Source organism: Mus pahari, chromosome 10 (assembly GCF_900095145.1).
Source record: "Mus pahari chromosome 10, PAHARI_EIJ_v1.1, whole genome shotgun sequence".
Taxonomy (NCBI): domain Eukaryota; kingdom Metazoa; phylum Chordata; class Mammalia; order Rodentia; family Muridae; genus Mus; species Mus pahari.
In genome coordinates this window covers 31,699,423-31,715,977 of record NC_034599.1, presented here as the reverse complement: position 1 = coordinate 31,715,977, position 16,555 = coordinate 31,699,423, and the positions used below count along the sequence as shown (strand labels likewise).

The following is a 16,555-nucleotide window of genomic DNA, read 5'->3' as shown; positions in this document are numbered from 1 at the left end:
GATGGTGAGAGAGGTGGATCCTTTAGGATGGAATAGAGGAGTCTCTGTTTGGGTAGAAATGGAGTTTTTCCCCCTCTGTAGCTTGAAGAAGGCAATAGATATTTTAACAATACCCCTCAATCCTTGCTGCAGCCAGGTGGGGCTTGAAGCAAAAGAGACTGGTGAGCTATAGAGCCAGAGTGACATGTTACAGTGATAAATGACAAAGGCTTCAGCTGACACTGGGTCAGAACAACAACCCCAGTAAGGGGTCTTCAGTAGACATAGGCTGAAAGACACCTGGTGATTTTAAGTTTCTAATAGCTATATTTAAAAAGTAAAGGAACCAGATGGAAATAAGATTTTTCCCTCTTTAACTTCATGTATTTAAAGTATTATACACTCTGGATTTGGACTCAGGGCCTCACTGATGCTAGGCAAGCCTTCAACCACTGAGCTACCCATTAGTCCTAGTGGGGAGAGAAAGAGAGAGAGAGAGACAGAGAGAGAGAGAGAGAGAGAGAGAGAGAGAGACAGACAGACAGACAGACAGACAGACAGACAGACAGAGAGAGAGAGACAGAGAGAGAGAGGTGTTCGGTGTGTATATAATGTGTGTGGTGTATTGTGAAGTGTGTGTGTGTGTGTGTGTGTGTGTGTGTGTGTGTGTGTGTGTGGTGTTTCTAGAGATCAGACCTAAGGTCTCTCCATGCTCACTTTTCTTTTTTTGAGACAAAGATAAAATCTTGCTGTGTAGCGAAGGGCTTGCTGTGGAGTCACAGTCTCCCCTCACCCCTCACCTCCCAAATACTGATATTGCCAGCCTGCACCACCACGCCTGGCTCTAAAATAATTCTTAATGAAACATTTTACACTCTGCGTGCTAGTTTTGGTCATCTTCCCTGTGCACCCGGCTGGCAGCCCACCTCAACTGGCAAGGCTTCAAGTATTCAGGTGTTGCATGTGGCTGGGCCTTCCTTATTGGATAGCACAAGTCTGTGTTATCCTTTCTCAAGTTTATGTGGTCACAATCTTGGAATACCATTTCTGAGAAATTACTCCATTTTAAAATCATCATGACATATTCTTTTTTTTTTTTCTCCTTAGAATTGAAATATTTCATCCCGATCTTGTTCTTTCTCCATTCTCTTTCTTTCTCTGTTCTTTCAAACTGCTAGAGCTAGTTCCCACAGTTTGATAGACACTGAAAAAAAAAATCACTAAAAACCTTTAAAGTAGTGGTTCTCGACCTGTGGGTTCTCACCTCTTTGTCAAACCTCTATCTCCGAAAGGATTTACATTACAACCCATAGCAGTAGCAAAATTACAGTTACGAAGTAGCAGCAAGAATAATTTAATGGTTGGGGGTCACCACAGCATGAGCAACTATTTAAAGGGTTGCATCAGGAAGGTTGGGAACCACTGCCTTATGGACTCTCATTTGGAGCTGAGGGTTGGGCAAGGAAGCCAGCCCACTTGGGAGGGAGGGAGGGAGAGACAATGAATGGAGAACGTGCATGAACCTCTGTGTGTAGCTGGGGATTGGAGATGCTGACAAGTAGACAGGAAGAGGAGGGAGTAGTGCTTGCAGATCATACTGCCGATTGCATTTCCAGAGGGCAAGTTTGATCCCCCTGCCTCAGAGGTTGGGATAGGCTCAGCAAAGATGCATTCCCAGGGTCAGAAGGAAGAAGATGGGAGGAATGAAAGGGGAGGGAAAGTAAAGGAAGAGTGAGGAATCCAAATGGACCAGGGCCTTGGATTCCAATGAGAACTTGGCAGCCCCACATTTCAGGAGACTTACTAGACCTGGATTTTGCACTGTACCATTTCTTCTCAAAGGACTGAGTCCCATTGTGCTTCATCAGGAAAGATCTTTATCACTTGATCCTAGCCCCTCAAGCCCTACCTGGATCCAAGGTCAGAAAGGAGGCCATGGCAGCCAGGGTTCCCCTCCCTCCCTCCCTCCCTCCCTCCTTCCCTCCCTCCCTTCCTTCCTTCCTTCCTTCCTTCCTTCCTTCCTTCCTTCCTTCCTTCCTTCCTTCCTTCCTTCCTTCCTTCCTTCCTTCCTTTTGCTTCCACTATCTGTGTTAAGGCTCTCAGGGCCTTTCACAGCGTTCTTAGTATACAGTGTCTCTCTTCCTCAGGCCAATTAAATAAGCGCTCCAATAAAGGCCAAGCAAAGTGCTGTGGCAGCCGGAGGATAGGGCTATTAAACCTAATGGCTGCCACTTACTGAGCAGTCTCCTATGTGCCAGGGACTGTGCTAAGCGCTTTACATTCATTCCACTTAATCCCCAATGGTCCCATGAGTTGGTTTCTATTGCCACCTTCATTTCACAAAGGCAGAAACAATGACTCAGGGAGCATCAGCAACACCCTAGATGGCTGCTTACTTTGTGATAGGCTGGAGGTCTGAGCCAGGTCCTGCTGACCCAAAAGATGGTACAAGACCCAAGGCCATGTTCGAAAGAGATGATGCTTTGGCTAAGTCTTAAAGACAGACTGTGGTAATGAAATGGAGAAAGAACTGGAGCAACTGTAGGAGAGCAATAGTGTAGTGCCTAGCAGTGCCAAGAATGGTTGTTCCTACCACAGTGGTTCCTAAAACACAGATTCCAGAGCTCTTTCCAGGACCATGTCTCTTGAAGTGAACCTGGAACTCCGAATCAAGATATTCCAGAGGTTCTGATGCAGGTGACCCACATTCTGTGATCCAGTGGATGGTGGAGTGGAGAGGAAGAGAAAATGAACAGAAGATGAGGGAGGTCAGAGAGGAGGAAGGGGAGGGGGAAGAAAGTAATGGAGGAGGAGGGGTAGGGGACAGAAGTGGAGAAAGAAGAGAAAGAGGAGATGGAGAAAAAGAAAGAGGAGGGATTTGAAGTCCAATCTTGGTAACATAACAACAAAGAGCCGTCCTTTTATTATATAGCCTAATAAACTTTGTGGGGTTTTGTTGTTGTTTTGGTTGTTTCCTATACTACATGTTGGTCTTAAACTTGCTATGTAGTTAAAAGTGACCTTGAGTTTTTGATTCTCTGCCCTCTAAGTACAGAGATTACAGGCATGAGCCACAATACCTGGCTTATGTGGTACCGAGAATCAAATACAAGGCCTCCTGCATGCCAGGAAAGTACTTTACCAACTGAGAATTACATCCCTGACCCTTAGCTCAACAAACTTGTAAAAAAGCATTTCTTGTGTGTGGTGGTTTGGTATGGCTCCCTTAGATTCATGCATTTGAATTCTTGGCCACAGGGAGGGACGCTCTTAGGAGATGTGGTCTTGTTGGAATAAGTGTGGCCTTGTTGGAGTAAGTATAGCCTTGTTAGAAGAAGTGTATCACTGTGAAGGTGGGTTTTGAGGTTATATATGCTTAAGCTATGCCCAGTGTGACACACACACACACACACACACACACACACACACACACACACACACACACACACACACAGTCTCCTGCTACCTGTCAGACCAAGATGTAAAACTCTCAGTTCTTCTCCAGGATCAGGTCTGCCTACAAGCCACAATGCTTCTCACCATGATGAAAATAAACTAAACCTCTGCGCTGGAGAGACGGCTCAGCAGTTAAGAGCACTGACTGCTCTTCTGAAGGTCCTGAGTGCCAAGTCCCAGCAACCACATAGTGGCTCACAACCACCCATAATGAGATCTGACGCCCTCTCCGGTTACGTCTGAAGACAGCTACAGTGTACTTAGATATAATAATAAATAATTCTAAAAAGAAAAATAAATAATTAAACCTCTGAAAACTGTAAGCCATCTCCAATGAAATAGTCTCCTATATGAGAGTTGCTGCGGTTATGGTGTGTCATCACATAAAACTCCAAGGCATCATAATTGACATACAGTGATGGTGTATATTTATGAATCATAGTGTGATATTTCAACGTTACCACACAATCAGCTCAGTACTTATTTGACATCAACTCTTTTGGCTTCCAGATATAAAAACACCGGTGTATGTCTTTCTGCGGCTAGTTTATTTCACTTAATGTGATGTTCTTCAGGTCCATCCACAGCTCGGTGAATGGTAGCATTTCATTTCTTTTGCAGTCAAATAACATTCTGTTGTTGTACATGGGCACATGCAAATAATTTCATTATTTATGAAAAGTTCAACCAACTTTTAGGCTAAGTCTCTTAGGTAGTGGTTAATCACTGTGACTGGGAGGAGAAACCAAAATATTATTCAACTTTTGTTTTGCAAAGAAATTGACCAAAAGGGGTAGGCATTGGAGGCCCTTAGATCATTTAGGAAAAACATGTCCTAGGTGACTGGTGATAAGTCCTTTACTTACAGCTGGAGCCATGATGGAGAAATAAGTTTCATTCCATTCAGTTCAGTTCCATATGCATTTCTTTAATATGTTTTCTAGACTGGGCACAGTGCCAGGCTTTAGGCATCCTAAGACAAAGTGAGATATTGTCTCCCATTACATTCTATCAAGGTTCATTAAAAACAATTAAGCTGCGAAGGGAAAGAGTTGGTAGGTGTCAGTGTGGTGACTGACTTCTCTACCCTCCTTGACCCACTTGTTTGTTGAAGCCCCAACTCTCAATGTGACTGTGTTTGAAGATAGGTCCTTTAATAAGGTAATTAAGGTTAAATGAAGTCATAAAGTTGGGGCTGGGATCCAATTGGAATGGGGCCTCTTGGAAGGAAGAGACACTAGCGTTGTCTCTTTCTGCCTTATGCACAGGGGAGAGGCCGCATGAGGACACAGAGAAGAGGTGGCATCTGAGAGCCAGGAGGAGAAGCCTCACCGGAAAGCAAAGGACCTCTGATCTTGAGCTTTTGGCTTCCCAAATGGTGTGGAAATAAGTGTCTATTGTGTTATGGCAGCCTAGACAGATGCATATAGACAGGTCCTAATTTGGGGAGGAGAACTTTTTTTTTTTTTTTCCTAAACAGAGTTACTCTGTGTAGCCCTGGCTGTCCTGGAACTCACTCTGTAGACCAGGCTGGCCTCAAACTTAGAGATCTGCTTGCCTCTGCCTCCCAAGTGCTGATTAAAGGTGTGCCCCACCACCCCCAGGCAGGTCCTACATTTTAACACATAGGATGGCACAGTCAGGATTCAGCTGGGCCATTGTCTGAACACATCTGGAGTGCAGAAGAAACTACCTGGTGTGGACTATTTATCAGAAAAACAGACAAATAAGAACAGGTGGAACAAAAATAATACCCAGCAGAGTCTTAAGAACTCCAGCGTGCAGGTGTGTGTGTGTGTGTGTGTGTGTGTGTGTGTGTGTGTGTGTGTGTGTGTGTGGACTACTAAGATCTGCAGGAACCTTCTTGGTTACACCAACGCATTGTTAAATCATAGGGCAAGTGTGTGTGTGTGATGAGAAAGACATTCTTACTTGTCGACTGTAAACCTGGAACAAATTCTACAAACTTAAAGTCTAATCTATCTCTTCATGGACAGACCCAGGATTTAGATGTGGAACCCATGAATTTAATATATTGACAAATGGTTATTAATTATTCACTAGCTGGGTCATCAGCTGGAGTCCTGGATGGCTTTCTTTTTTAACTGCTTTATAAATTAAGTTTGTCTCCCTTTACACGAATTAAGGAGGGAACTGAAGAGGGAGCTGTGATGTGGGCCTCTGACTCCCTGTTTACTCCTACCTCTGCTTTCTAGTGGTAGACATAAGCCACATATTTCTTTTCAACCATTATAAAAAAGGATGGTTACATGTTAGATCATCTCTTCTTTTTAAAGCCTTTGCAAGCTACAAAGCAAGCTGTAGTGACTAAAACTTAGTGTGCATTTTAAAGTATGGAAAGGATATTACTGGTTATTGCACTATTTGAAAAGGCTTCACAAGTCAATAGTTGATGTCCGTGGGTCTGACGCCTTAAAGAACAAGTTGACATCGGATGGTACTTTAGAGGATTGTGGGATGAGTGGGTAGTGTATGGTTTTTGTCTGCTTGTCTGCAGTATGCTCACTGGCGCTTCGCTGATGAGCTAAGTATTTACGATCAGCCCGATTCTCCATCTGAATCTACTGGCTCTCACAACTCACCAGCAACCTCCAAAGGAGAGCAACCCCTTCCCCAGAGGTCCCTGGCAGAGCCAAAGGGATCTCTCCTCTCCCAGTCTATGCAATGCATTTCCCTCTGAGACTCTATGGCAGGCTGACCGCCAGTCTCTGGGTCAGTGAGTCTGGTGTTTCTGTACTACATAAAAAAAGGGCAAGTGGATTCATTATTATTATTATCTTATTATACAATGTGAGATATATACTAGCCATTATGCTGTCAGGAGCCATAGTCTTTGACCACAGGTCAGAGGTTGGGGTGACATAACTCTACCTAGTGAAAGTCTTTAGGGAGTCTATGGGAAGATGTTTCAACCCCACCTGTAGCAGTGGATCTATAGGTGAAACCCCCCTCCCTGTCCCACAGGAACATTGCAGGTGAATGTGGAGTTGCTGGCAGGACCTGGATAAAGAGCACATCTGGGATGCGATGCAGACTTCTCTGAGCCTTTGGATCTAATAGTACTTTTCATTTTTGCCAGAATCCGAGGCAAGGGAGGAATGACCCAGAGGCTTGGAATGGAGCAAAGGGTAGCCTCCATCTGCTGGGGCTAGATCCTTTTCTGGGAACCTGGCTGTCTGGTTTCCCTCTTAGCTTTTCCTTAGCTTTCAGTGACTTTGTCTAGGCTTCATCCAGGCTTCTTTCCCGGTGTGAGAGCAGGATTCACGTGTCTGTGGCTGAAACCGCTCCTCAAGAGGGGCAGAAGGGATTCTCTGGTCTTCTGTGTAGGAGCTGAGCCGGTCTGTATCCTGAGTGGCTGAGCCTATACTTGGCACTCAGTAGGAAAGTCATCTTTGTTGACTAAATGGAGTCATGCATGGCTGCACTGGCTTACTTTGGCTTTCTGTTGTAGAAGTGACTTGGGTGAGGAGCCTGTTTGGTGTCTGGAACAGATTGGACCACCCCAGCAAGCTCAAGCTGAGACAGTACTGCCCCTCACCTTACTGTGCCCAGCCCCTGGGACACACTGGCTGGCTAAGCAGTTTTAAGAATGAAACAGCAGTGGCTTCCAAGATCTTGCCTGACATTTGCCAAGGGATAGCGACTGATAAGGCCCTTTCCCTTCTTATCTTGCCCCTGAACCACCCCATCACCCTTCGGATGAACCAAGCGCCAGAAGAAGCCTACAGGAGGAAAAAAAAAAAAAAGCTCTTGAGACCAGGGATAACTAACCACCTGAGCACCTTTGCTGGGGCCAAGGTAATGAGAATTATTCAAATGCAATCATAAAAATGAGGCCAGCCGGGCAGGAATGGGGTGGGGGCGTGATAGAGAAGAACGTTTCTTGCCAGTTTGAAGATTCCTATTTTCTTGGGGTTCTCTTGAGGTCCACAGAAAATTTTACCTCCTCTCAATCTCTTCAGCACCTGGTGGCTTGGAACTCGGCACCAGTTGATCGCTAAGGAGGACACCGGGTAGGGGTGCGCCTGCATTTCTGGGTTCCACTGCCCATCACCTCTGTCAGGCAACCCCCAGGTCTGGAAGCCTGCTGCCTCTCTCCAGCAGCAAGCAGGCCAGAGCCTGATGTCTGAGCCGAGCCTCCAGTAGAGGGAGACACTAGCAGCTCCTCGCATGGGAAGCGGCCGGGGCCAGGAGTGGGTGGGGGCTATGGGGGGGGGAGAAAGGGGGGCGGGTCCCTGTGCCGCTGACGTCCCGAGCAGTGCTGGGAAGTATAGGCTGTGTTGTCACGCCGGTGTCAGTCTGATGAAGATTGGCATCAGGTAAGCTGTCATTCATTTCCATGTCAGAGACGCTTTTGCAGGCGGCGGCGGCGCAGCGGCGGCGGCTGCTGCTGCGGGCGGCTGCCTCAGAGCGCGTGTGTTTTATTCCAGTCCCCAAGCCAGAGTATTATTCATTGCGACAGGGCAAGGAGGAGAGAGGGAGAGAGGGAGGCAGCAGGGAGGAGAGAGAGGGAGGCAGCAGGGAGGAGGGAGGCAGGGAGTAGAGAGGGACGGCGGGAGCGTGCAGAGAGAAGCTGGGGAAGCGCCGGGAGAGCGCGGAGCGAAGCCGTGCGAGGGGAGGCGAGGCCGGGCGAAGAGGCGGCGAGAGGCGCGCGGCCCACCCGCTCCCGGACCCGGCCGGTGCGCAGCTCCGTGCCCGCCTCGCTGTTGCCGCCTCGCCCCGCTCCCCTTGTGCCCGGGGCCGGGCGTGCATTGTCTGCGGTCGCAAGCAGCTGGGCAGCGGACTCAGAGCGCAGCGGCCCGAGAGCCTGTAGCGGGCGGGCTGGGAGCTGTGCGCCCGGAGCTTCCCCGGACTCGAGCCCAGGGACGAGCGCGTCGGCCGGAGTCCCCGCGCAGGCGGCTCCTGGCTGGGCGCTCGGTGGGGGCGAGGCTGGGAACTGCGGGCGGGCTTCGGGTTCTCCTTTCCCGGGCTCTAGGAGCCCTGTGGCTGGAGCTTCCTAGGTGTCACCAGCCCAGAGCTGCCTTCGAGTGGTTGGAAACGGGAGCAGCCCTAGCCTGCGGCCGGGTGGCTGGAGTCAAGCAGTGGCGGCCGTGTCCTGCCGGGCCCGGGGAGACAGGGAGAGTAGAGGTTTACCGGAGGATCAGTGGGGACAGGGGAACGTGTGTGTGTGTGTGTGTGTGTGTGTGTGTGTGTGTAATGGGGGGGGGGTGTCAGTCAGAGAAACCAGAACCCGAGGGGCGACTCTCAGGGACTCTAACTAGGAGTAGGAGGAGAATTTGTAGGGTCACTGGCTTTCTGCGTATTGTTGGGTCTTTGGGGCGGGGAGAGGAAGATTAGGGGTCCTTAGCGAAGAGCTAGAAGATAAATTCGTAAAAGAGGGGTGGGCACGGAAAGCGTCCGGAGCAGAAAGCCGATGGGGATGGGGCAGGGTCCTGAATGTGTCGCGCGAAGTTTCTGTTTCTTTCGGGTTAGGCTGGCTTCCAAAGCCGCCTGTCTGGAGAGTCCTTCACAGGGCAGCCAGGGTTCCCGCGCGGTCGGAAGACGCGGGTTGGGAGTGGGAGGGGGATGCGGATCAGTCCTTAAAGGAGGGCTGGGCTTTGGAGCAGGCTAGAGTTTGGGTTGCAGGAAATCAGGCTGTTTTCAGAATAGGGACGGAAGGGCCGCTGTGTAGTTTACATAGAGGGCTGGAGGTAGGAGTCCCCCCCACCCCATTACCTCCGAGGTTTGACTCCGGAGCCGGTGTCGTTGTTTTAGAACTAAGACTCGGGATCAGGATATTGAAATGTGGGGAGAATTGCGCGTCCAGGTTCTTACAGCGTGTGGGAGGAAAAGCTTTTATGTAGGCAAGAAAAGTAGTTGATCCCAGCCGTGGTGAGCGAGCTCCGAATGTCTGCTGCTTCTCCCCCTAAAGCGAATCTTGAGGATGAGAGGATCTGGGTGCACAGGGCTGAATCCTAGGAGAAAGACTCTGGAAGGTACACGAAAATAGGGAGATTCAGTACGAAGTGACCGGGTAGCATCATCCGGGTCGGAGTGGAGCCGAGGAGCTGGCCCTGCAGAGTCAGCAGGCTCTGGGAGTCACTTGCGGTCTGCGGCCTCAGCGTGGCGGGGTGGTTGCTGGTGGCCCGCCGGGACAGCGGTAGGCGACGCAGGCAAGGGGGCCGCTAGTAGAGAGGTGCCACTGGGGCTCCCTTATCGTGGCTGCCGCCAAAGGAAAGACACTCCCGAACTCGGGAGTCCTCATCGGATCTGCCGCCTGTTTATCTGCAAGCGATGCTTGCTTCGTCCAGGGCAATGTCGGAGAGCGCACAGGCAGGCCGATACCGGCAAGGTTCTACCCTAGAGGGAGGAGGAAGTTCGGGGTTTCCTTACCCTCACATATGTTATCTTGGGACTTCTCCAGGCTGTTGGCTTTCTGGGATTCAAATGCTCTTCAACTGGTAGAATCCAAGCTAACAAGCTTAAACAGATTTAAACATCCGCCCCCCCCCCAAACACCCTCTCCCCCAAGTCTCAGAAATGATGGTGTTCAAAAGCAACATGGTTTTATCCTAAACTCTAGCCCCTTTGCCCTCTCACTCTTTGCCTTCTGACCTTCCTGTGGTCCCTGGACCTTGATGCAAATGTATGCGTGTGTGTATGCCTGTAGGTAGGTGTGGGGTGTCTCTTATTTAGAGGCTCATATCTCATACTCAAACTGCTTCATCAAAGCTCGGGCCTAGCTCAACAGTGCATGGAGTGGAGGGGTCCTAAAGAAGGAAAGAGCAGGGGGAGGGTTGGAGATGCTAAATGACACTCGGGTCATTTAGATAAAGAGTGCATTGAGAGATGGAGGTAAGAGTGTGTGTGTGTGTGTGTGTGTGTGTGTGTGTGTGTGTGTGTGTGTGTGTGTTGGGAGTTGATTTTCTCTGTGCATGATTTCTCTGTGCACCGTGGATTGAGAAAGCCAGCCAGCCCTTTGGGGCACTGAAGCCGCAGGACCCAAGAATGGCCACCGCGGCCAGGGGCGCGGCGACCGCTACCAGGAGCTGTTGTTTTCCAGACTTGGAATTCCTGAGCGCTCTTCTCCAGCCCAGAGCTGAGCGGGGGAGGGAGCCGTGACCCCACCGAGAGTCCCCGGTCACCGCCTCCCTTTTGTGAGATCGAAAGGCATGAAAGCCTAGAGAAAGAGGATCTGCAGGGAATGAGGGCCAGGGGGTTACTCGAGGGAGATGGGCCTAGCAACAACCACAGTAAAATGCTTCGCGCAAATCGCAGCGAAGTGTACCCAACTCGAGACTGGCTGTTTTATGACCCTTTCTAGTTTACTGCTCTGTGCTTTTAAGTCTATAGATTGCTTTAAGTTAATGAAAGTGCGGCTTTCAAAGGGGCCTTTTTATTGTGCGGCAGCGACAAATCTAGTACCTCCCCTTTACTCTTCCAAAATGGGCCCATTTAGAAAGAGGGAGCTTGCTGGGGTTCCCACATGAACAGAGCTGGGGGGTGGGGTGGGGGGAAGGACAGACACCACTTGAAAATGCGGATTAATAAAAAGACAGCGTTACACGTAATTCAGAAAGATAAGTTAACTTCTCCCTCATCCACAGTTTCATCTGTGCATCCTTCGGTTGCCTCTGGGCTTTCACAGAAGCTAGCTAGCTTTAAAGGTTGCTCAGTGCCTCCCTGCTAGCCCCCTCCCACACTGCTTTATATAAAGCCTGACCCTCCTCAATTCAACAACACAAACTGGGTTTCAGGATTTTAACGCGGTTACTAATTCAGACTAAAATATTTACTTGTGCCCTGGGGGAGGGGCCTTGCCTTGAAATCAGCAAGATGGATCGGTTTAAAAGGCTGGGAACCCGAGGAAGAACAAGGCAGGCTGTTTTCAGCGGTTTTTTTTTTTTTTTTTTTTTTTTTTTCCTTTCAATCTATTTGGCACAAAAGGTGAGATGACAAGGATTTTGACTAACACAGAAACTGCAGTGGGGCCTGCCTGTGGCTTTGACCACATGTCATAACCATTTAAACTGTGGTTACTTGCTCAAAGCTCAAAGCTTCTCCAAGCTGGGTTTCATTAACTCTACACCAGTTGCCTGGAAGTTCAGTAGCAATAAATTGCATAAACACATTTGAAGTAAGTTAGTGATGAAATAAGGAGAATTATTGTCTTGTGAGTGGAGAATCCTGAATTCATGGAGTTTTGACTTAAGTAGAAACACACTTTGCCTCTTTTGGCCTTAAAGTTTATAGGTACACCAGAGTGTGTGTTAAATTTCTTTCTGCCATGTCCATCTTCAGCCCTGGGCTGTAACTCATTAGAGACCAAGGCGTGCATGCCTAGAAAGCAGAAGGCAGCATTTAAAAGGGGGTCTCTCTTAGCTCCATTTAGGAACTGAAGCAGAGCGAGCCATCAAAATCAACCTGATTTCCTTGCCCTTACTGAACGCATCGGGCAATATAAACAGCCACAGCGCGGGGCAAATTAGATTTTTAAATGTTAGAAGCTTAATAATACTCTGTGTATGTGTGTGTGTGTGTGTTTAAATTAAAGAAACAACCAATAAAATTTATAGGCTCCCAACATGTTGCAAAATTTCCTTGGTATTTATTTACACCCCCCACCTCACGTTTCAGAAATTTAGCCTCCAATTTTGGACTTTTGTTCCTGATTTACCTAATATAGAACACATTTTAAAAATTAATTGGGGGCAAGTAAGTAGTGCTGTTATGAGTTTCCCTTTATCCTCTGCTGTGCAGTATCAGGTCTATACATCTATATATCTATATAATATATATGTATATATTGCATGCACACACACATATGGTACAATTGTTGAAGGTGAAAGCATGTGAGAGATGCAAAGTGTCTGGATTAAATAAAATGCAGACCCCAGGATAGAGAGGGTGAAAAAGGTACACAGAGGAGAGGCAGAAGAAGCGGTATGGAAAACGAGATCGTCATGAGTGTCCACAAGCCTTGAATCCAACCAAGGTCTTATACACCATGCTTTGTATAAGACACTTCATATAGAGAGAGACCCATGACTTATTGGAAACTGAATTACATCAAGAAGCAGAATTTGGCCGGGCGGTGGTGGTGCACGCCTTTAATCCCAGCACTTGGGAGGCAGAGACAGGCAGATTTCTGAGTTCGAGACCAGCCTGGTCTACAAAGTGAGTTCCAGGACAGCCAGGGCTACACAGAGAAACCCTGTTTCGAAAAAACAAACAAACAAACAAAAAAAAAAAGGGAAAAGAAAAGAAAAGAAAAAAAAAGAAGCAGAATTTAGAGGGGGAGCTGCACTCGCTGGGTTCTACCCAAGCAGCCTGACCAGGACTGTTGCAATGGGGCTCTGCTAATTTAATTAAATCTAATACCTGCAGGTAGGGAGGAAGACAGGAGGGAAGTGGTGGATGGTAATCATGGCTGGTGGGTCAGCATGCTGAGCTAGTATCTGGGATGGAATTTGAGGGCCTGGCTCTATGGCTCCAGCGGGTCCCCCACCTGCCAGGCTTCGGTTTCTTCATCTGTCGAGTGGAATGTAGCACATGCTGCCCCCTTTTAGGCTGCAAGGAGTGAAGGGTGGGCACGAGGCGAGTACAGGGCTCACTGTAAATAGTAAAGAATACAGAGACAGAGGGTTCCTAGCAGCAAGACGCGTTCTTCCGAGTGTGCTTCCTTCCTTGCCTGCCTTCACAATGTGTGAAGAGTTTCTAGACTTTTGTGAAAGGGCACAACTCCTATCTTACATTTTTGAGTCTGAAAACTCTACTGTGACTTCATACACCACCCACTTTGCCAACAGGGCTGTCATGGCAGAATTGGGGAAATCAGCCTGCTTCCCACCCCCACCCCCACCGATTTCCCTCTGGAATACCCTTCATGTCTTCGATGTACACAGTATCGGACATATCAGAAATGCAGGCTCTGCTTTTTTTTTTTTAATACTACAGGGGAATAAGGGCCCAGTCCTGATTGGTGTGCAACATCTGGTCCTGCTGGGATGTGGGGGAGGGATGGGTGCAGCCTGGACCTCACTTAGCAGTCTTCATTCTGACAGATCAAAGCAGATTCTAGGGGAGAAAGCCCGAGAAGTTACACCCACCACTTCTTCAGAAGCTCATGCTTGCTTGTAGACTCCTTCAGCTCCTGTATCTGAATTTAAGATTGAGTGAGCCCTGATAAGACATGGCTTCAGTAGAGTGGATGCTCTCTTTTAAACCCTCTCCTACTCTACTGGAAGCTTTTCCTCCACACACCCTTTCCAGCTGGTCTGGTTTCAGGTCACATTTTGGTTTCCATTTTGATTGGGAGTGAGATGATGGGGGCAGGGAGGGTGGTGAGGCCCAAGATAGAGGCAGAAGCTGTGACAGTTGAGGGCTGAGTTCTTCTCCCAGAACTCTTGTATAGACCCCAGGCATGGGGGAGCACCAAACCCTGGCACAGCGTAGTTCATAGTGCTCCATGGAGCTGGGGGGATGTGTTTGACTTGGACACCTATCCACGGTCTTCCTCGCCTGCCTGGGTTTCTAATTACAAGAAGAACCATTGCTGTTAAGACCTATCTCACTAAAAACACATCCCCGTGTATAAGAAGAAACCCTAAACCAGGCAGGATATTTTAAAACTGAAGCAATGAAGATTAGATTAAGTCTCCACCAAACAGCCTGGTTCTCGTATTATTTTTGGCTGGAATGTGGAGAAAAACAGCTGGCCCTGGGGCCCTGGGCAGACTCTGGAGGCTTCAGACAGGGTTGGGGGGAGTGGGTTTGCAGGGGTGGGGTGAGGTGGGGGGGATGTAACTGTTCTTTGCCTAGTAGGATTGTGGCCAGTTTCTGTCTGGCTCATTCTAGGCAGGGGGAACAAAGAGGGAGGTTGTACTGGGAGAGGGGCAGATGCAGATGGGTCAGAAAGGGGCCAGAAGGTGTAAGTCGATGAGCACCAAGGAGCCTTTCAAAACTGCACTTCATTAAGAGCTACTGGTTGTGTTTAGTGTATGAGGCCTCCATTCTCGGGCTCAGAAATCCAGCCATTCTCCATCTGGCCTTGGGAGGAGTCTTCATGTGCTGGGCCTGAATTGGCAGGGAGGGAGATAGAAAGAACAGGTAGCTGACTGAGATTCCTGTAGAATCCAACATGACCTCTTGTCCTGCCTTCCTGGGTAGAGGCAGCACACACTTATAGTGCCATTGGTGTGCCTGGCAAGTCCTGGGCACAGTCAGTAGTAATGATCAACCAAAGCCTGCTGGAATTTGGCACACAGAGGCTCGGACAAGTGCATTTAGAGCCTCACTCTGCAGCCCACCTGCATGGTTTTTAAACACTTGCTTAGGATTCTGTTTCCTCACCTGTAACCTGGAGGATGGTGGAGCATAGCGCTCTCTCTCTCTCTCTCTCTCTCTCTCTCTCTCTCTCTCTCTCTCTCTCTGTGTGTGTGTGTGTGTGTGTGTGTGTGTGTGTGAAGGGGGTGGAGGGGGGAGCCCTTGCAACTGGCCCAGGACAATGCCAGTCACAGAAGAACGGTACAGTCCTGGTTCTCCGCTCTCATATTTCTTCAGAACAAGAATCAATAGGTGTTTTTTCAGCTTCTTCCTTTCCCCTTTTGCTTCTCTGGGACAAGGCATGGGCCACTTTGCAGGTCACTGGCACATGGACAAACCGGGCACTCAGCTCCTTGCTGGGAAGCTGGGAAGGGAAATAGATGAATAAGCCCCAGGGCAGCTGGGAGTCAGGGGGACACAAACACAGGAGGGAGAGGATACACAGACAGAGGCAAGGCAAGGTGCCCACCAGTTGTTAACCAGAAGAGGCAAGAGGGACCCAGAAGGTGAAGTAATCAGGGTTTGCCTTCTCTGACGAGACAAACCAGGAGGAGGTTCTTAGCCATGTAGGGAGGGCTGGAGGGGGAGGGGTGAAACCCGACACTCCCCAGGTCACAGTGCTCTGCTCTCAGCTAGACTGTCTCAGGGTGACTGGGGGTGGGGTGGGGTGGGGACAGCCTGGATTAGAAAGAATTACTCAGTCCCTCAGTCTGTCTCAGGTGTCCAGACGTAGCTGTTCCCTTCTATGCACGGTACATTCTGAGGGGACTTTTTTGGTCTGACTTCTCATTGAGTGCAGTGCAGTTTAATCAGTGCATAAAATCCACACCCTCCTTATAACCCAAGCAGAAGAAAGCAGTGTCTCCAGGCCCAATTCTGGCCTAACCGTGTTCTGGAAGCAGAACAGGCAGTGTGTTAGAACGATGGGGAGAACAGGGAGCAGGTGTAAGGGTGACAGTGGGCTCGATTTCAGACTCGGTCATTGGCTCGTTGTGGTTGTGTGACATTGCTCTCTCTAGATGTTAGTATTGTCAGGACTTGCTCCTCATGTCTCCTTCAGCTCTAAGTTCCTTGAGCCTATGCTTTCTCCCACGTGGATGGCTTCATGAACAGGAAATCATTGACAACAGCCCCCATAGCACAAACCCAAGCAGAAACTCCTAATACAACAACCGCAGAAGCACCACCCCTGGGGAACTGAGGGCCCTGTGCACAGAGGGTTGGATCTGATGTTCCCAGTGGCCTTCCTGGGACCCATGGGAGTAGCGCTTTCAATGTGAGGCACTGTCATTAAAAGCAGCATTTCCTTGTCCTGCAGAGACAGCTAGATGCTGAGAGAAAGGCTTTGATGTCTGCATCTGGAGACTGTCTCAGATTTTACTGCCTCTGAGCTGTGTGTCCTTGGCATATCTTTTAACCTCTCTGAGCCCTGGTTTTCTTATGCGTGGGGTAAAAGTGATACTATGAATACCAGGTGATGGAGGACCGTGAAAACTCTAAGAAAGTCATCCAGCAGTGGTACATGGCTCTCCGAGAATGCTAGTTTTCTCTCTAAAGAAAAATTGTTCCCGCCAGCTAGGATGACACACACACAGTTTGATCCCAGCACTCGGAGGAGGCAGAGGTGGGCGGATCTCTGTGAGTTAGAGGCCAGCTTGGTCTACAGAGTTCCAGGATAGACAGTACTTACCAAAGAAACCCTGTCTTGATCCCCACCCCACCCCACCCCCTCAAAAAAAAAAAAAGAAAGAAAGAAAGAAAAAGAAAGAGAGAGAGAGAGAGAGAGAGAGAGAGA

General features: G+C 48.8%; 1 protein-coding gene across 3 annotated transcripts in view; it reads left to right on the top strand.

Moving 5' to 3' along the window:
• The first annotated feature begins 7,693 nt into the window (after positions 1-7,693).
• The window catches only part of Pknox2 (PBX/knotted 1 homeobox 2), a 261,265-nt gene continuing 252,403 nt past the window's right edge, over positions 7,694-16,555 (top strand). For 2 of the 3 annotated variants that reach the window (XM_021207266.1, XM_021207267.2), the window contains exon 1: positions 7,694-7,775. The gene's annotated coding sequence lies outside the window, so the exon portion shown is untranslated. The remainder of the gene's footprint in view (positions 7,776-16,555) is intronic. The other variant, XM_029543247.1, reaches the window with a different exon arrangement.